Genomic DNA, 4,911 nt, shown 5'->3' on the forward strand with positions numbered 1-4,911 from the left:
AGGTACAGACAGCAACGGCTTGAGGGACAGGATAACACTCCATGGCTTCAAGTCTCTTCTTCTTCAAGAGCTGAACTCGGATGGATATGACTTCAAGGGTTTGGTTTGAGCTGAGATGAGAGCTGTGGATTTGCGGAAGCTCAGCTCAGGTTCTGATGAACCTGGCTCTGATACCATATGAGATTTGAGAGCTCTGGCTGTGTATGTGTATGAGAAGCCATTAGAGGCAAAGAATAAGGTCTTGAACTAGTTGAATAAGAGGTCTGATGAAACTAGTATGAACTTGAATCAGAAACAAAGAGACTTAGAGAGATTAAGAGATTAGAGACTAAGAAAGGGGTAGATTAAGGGAATCTGATCAAGAACACACTTTTATATTTATGAAGGAGTTGGGGAAATCCCCCATACTCTCTTTTGAGAGTTACAAACGCCCATGAGGGTCTTTATATAGGTTTTACACTCTTGCAAACTCATAAACCTATATCTAATGGATAGAAATAACTTAAGAGGAATGGATGGTGAGGATGAGTTGGTCTTGTTGTAATCTGAGTGATGTGTGCTGATTGGATAAGCTAAGCTGTCTCACTTTAATTCAAACAAGGCTGTGCTTTGATTGGTTCTTCTTAGGCTCCTTTGTATCTGTCCATAGATCAGTCTAGGTGCATGGTCGTGGCTGCCTTCCTCTTTACAGCAACAGCCAGCCTGTCCATGCCCCAAAGTAACCAATCAGCTCCACACAGCATCTTCTTGATTCCCTTTGACTAGATTCAAACCTTGGTGCCTTATCCATATACTATGCACACTCTTCACATCCTGAATAGTGACCCAAATAGTGAATAGTGAACCTAAATAGTGACTAGTGATTCACTATTCACTTTTACACCAACTTGCCCAAACTTCTCCAATCTTACTGTGGTAACTCTCCAAAGTTACTGTGGTAACTTTGGAGTTACTGTCTGACCCAAATCTTCTCTAAATGGTGTCTAAGTCCCTCCTGGACTTAACCCTATCTTTGCACACTCATCAGACCACTTCTGAAGCCTTAAGACTCTCCCAAAGCCTTAACATACAATCTCTGAAGATCTTGCCATGTCTTTGCACAAGCACCAACTCAACTCATCACTTTTGCTTCTCCACTTCTTCTCTTCAAGTTAACACTATTCAGGTTGACTATTCACTATTTGGGTCACTATTCAGGATGTGAAGAGTGTGCATAGTATATGGATAAGGCACCAAGTGTTGAATCTAGTCAAAGGGAATCAAGAAGATGCTTTGTGGAGGCAAACAACCAATGGGAGCTTCCTTGTATGTGATTGGCTAGTTCTGGTCTTGGACAGGCTGTCTGTTGCTGTAAAGAGAAGGGAGCCACGACCATGAACCTGGACAGATGCATGGGAAGATTAAGAGGAGCCTAAGGAGAGCCAATCACAAGCAAGGAGCCAGCTTGCCTTGGTTTGAATTAAAGTGAGCCAGCTTAGCTTATCCAATCAGCACACATCACTCAGATTACAACAAGACCAACTCATCCTCACCATCCATTCCTCTTAAGTTATTTCTATCCATTAGATATAGGTTTATGAGTTTGCAAGAGTGTAAAACCTATATAAAGTCCCTCATGGGCGTTTGTAACTCTCTTAAGAGAGTATGGGGGATTTCCCCATCTCCTTCATAAATATAAAAGTGTGTTCTTGATCAGATTCCCTTAATCTACCCCTTTCTTAGTCTTTAATCTATCCAATCTTTCAAAGTCTCTTTGTTTCTGATTCAAGTTCATACTAGTTTCATCAGACCTCTTATTCAACTAGTTCAAGACCTTATTCTTTGTCTTTACTGGCTTTTCATACACATACACAGCCAGAGCTCTCAAATCTCATATGGTATCAGAGCCAGGTTCATCAGAACCTGAGCTGAGCTTCCGCAAATCCACATCTCTCACCTTAGTTCAAATCCAAGCCATGAAGAAGACAGCTCCATCCGGTTCAGCTTCTCCATGAAGACTGAAGCTTGGCGTGTCATTCTGGTTCCTCAAACCTTTCTCATACCTGTCTTGATGAAGAGCCACCTTGGAAGCAAAGGAGGATGGAGAGGCGTCATGAACCTCAGGCCAAAACTCCTTGTCCATGAGCTGCTTGCATCCGGCTACAAGAAGAGTAGATGTCATGAAGATGGCGACTTGAAGTATGAAGAAAGGAGGGGTGTTTGAGCTGTAGAAACAAGAAGGTGGCCATGAGTAGAAGGAGGAGAGGCTGGGTGACGATCCATACTCTCATGTCCAACAAAACCATGAGCCATAAGCCATTGGAGGTTCAAGGAACCAAACCGGTTCCTTGGCTGTAAGCTATTACTGTCCCTTCTTGATAATGAGCTTGTGTTGTGACTGTGCCTGGTTATTGTGATGTGTAATGATTGAAACCCTGAGGATAATGTGTGATTGCTAAATATAGTTAGTTGAATCTGTCCCAGGATGCTTTAAAGGCTTGTTTAGTGTTTAAAGAGTAAAATGCTTGCTCCTGTTAAGTAATGAGTTTGCTAAAGGTGAAATGATATTGTTTGAAGCTCATGAACTGAAAACAGATTGAAAGTAATGCATTGTCTGATGTTAAGTGATGATAGTAATGCTTAGCCTAAGTTATAAATGAATGTGTGATGGATTGTATTGTTGCATTCATGAATTAAAACTGATTAAGGTTAGTGCATACTGTCAAATGGCTGTCTTACATTGAAGCATTAGATTCATGTCTAAATGCTGAGTAAAGAAGCTTTAAAAATTGCCTAAGTAGCTTGTATTGAATCTGTTAGGATCATGCTAGTGCTTAGAGAGTTTGCTTGCAAAGATTAGAACTTGAAAATGTCTAGTTTAATCTGTTGCATTGCTTAAAGACATTGGTGTTCAAACTTGATGATGCATCAAGGGTTGACCCAATGCACTTGTGTCTTATCTTTGCTGGAGTTTGAGTGATGTTTCAGGTTCACTAGAGATGTTCTTGGTTCACCATCCATCCGAGTTGAAAGAGGAAGACTTTGTCCATTGTGTGGAGCAATGGAGAGTTGAGAAAGAAGTGGTGATGCGCCACTAGTGTGAAGTCTCACTGAAGCTCACTTGCAAGCTTGGACCTATACTCAATCCAAGCTTGAGGAGGGGAGTTTAGTGAGCTTCCAAGCGATCCAAGAAGTCCATTGCAAGCATCTGAAGAAGGAGCCATCCGGGCTTAGGCTGTGGCGATTCTATTTAAGAGAGTACTCAAACTAAGACAGAGTACTCTTGGCTGTGAGAAGATGAAGGCAACTCTATCAAGGCGGCTTCTAGTGTGAAGTGATTGGAGAGATAGCTGAAGCTTCCACAAGCATTCCATGAAGATGGCAAGATCAGAAGAGAAGCGGCAATGGTGTATGTGTGAGGATCATGAAGCAATCCATTCAAGCTTGTTCCTGTGAGAGTCTCAAGCTTGAGGGGGAGTGTTGAAGCTTACATGATCCAAGAGAGCTTGGTGGTTATTCTAGAAGAGGAAGCAACCTGTTGAGAAGTATGATGAAGGATGAAGAAGCAATGTCCAAGGCGGCTTCAAGTGTTTAGGTGATTGGAGAGTGGCTGAAGCATCCTCATGTAGCTCAAGCAACAAGGTGGCGACTCTATAAGAAGAAGAAGCAGCCAAGACTCAGTAAGAGAAGTTGTATCTCCAAGAAGAGGCTGATATGGTGTGTCCGAGCACTTCAACCTAACAAGAGGTTAGGTGAAAGGGGGAGAGACCAAGATTAGGCAGTAAGGAGAGTACAAGGCGTGTGATGATTGTAGAGGCCATGATCCAGAGTCTTTGTGTCCCTTACATTGTTGGTAAGGCACAAAGACTCACTGGCCAATCCCTAGGCCTTGGAGACTTTACTCTTTTTCCCTCATCAAGGTTTTGTCCCAAAGGGTTTTCCTTGGTGAGGTTTTTAATGAGGAAGTTCTTCAAGGTTCCAAGTTTGACTTAGGATCAGCTAGAGTCAACCTTGAGGGGGAGTGTTAACTTGAAGAGAAGAAGTGGAGAAGCAAAAGTGATGAGTTGAGTTGGTGCTTGTGCAAAGACATGGTAAGATCTTCAGAGACTGTATGTTAAGGCTTTGGGAGAGTCTTAAGGCTTCAGAAGTGGTCTGATGAGTGTGCAAAGATAGGGTTAAGTCCAGGAGGGACTTAGACACCATTTAGAGAAGATTTGGGTCAGACAGTAACTCCAAAGTTACCACAGTAACTTTGGAGAGTTACCACAGTAAGATTGGAGAAGTTTGGGCAAGTTGGTGTAAAAGTGAATAGTGAATCACTAGTCACTATTCAGGTTGACTATTCACTATTTGAGTCACTATTCAGGATGTGAAGAGTGTGCATAGTATATGGATAAGGCACCAAGGTTTGAATCTAGTCAAAGGGAATCAAGAAGATGCTTTGTGGAGGCAAACAACCAATGGGAGCTTCCTTGTATGTGATTGGCTAGTTCTGGTCTTGGACAGGCTGTCTGTTGCTGTAAAGAGAAGGGAGCCACGACCATGAACCGGGACAGATGCATGGGAAGATTAAGAGGAGCCTAAGGAGAGCCAATCACAAGCAAGAAGCCAGCTTGCCTTGGTTTGAATTAAAGTGAGCCAGCTTAGCTTATCCAATCAGCACACATCACTCAGATTACAACAAGACCAACTCATCCTCACCATCCATTCCTCTTAAGTTATTTCTATCCATTAGATATAGGTTTATGAGTTTGCAAGAGTGTAAAACCTATATAAAGTCCCTCATGGGCGTTTGTAACTCTCTTAAGAGAGTATGGGGGATTTCCCCATCTCCTTCATAAATATAAAAGTGTGTTCTTGATCAGATTCCCTTAATCTACCCCTTTCTTAGTCTTTAATCTATCCAATCTCTCAAAGTCTCTTTGTTTCTGA

The sequence above is a fragment of the Brassica rapa genome, unplaced genomic scaffold, assembly GCF_000309985.2.
Source record: "Brassica rapa cultivar Chiifu-401-42 unplaced genomic scaffold, CAAS_Brap_v3.01 Scaffold0059, whole genome shotgun sequence".
Classification (NCBI taxonomy): Eukaryota; Viridiplantae; Streptophyta; class Magnoliopsida; order Brassicales; family Brassicaceae; genus Brassica; species Brassica rapa.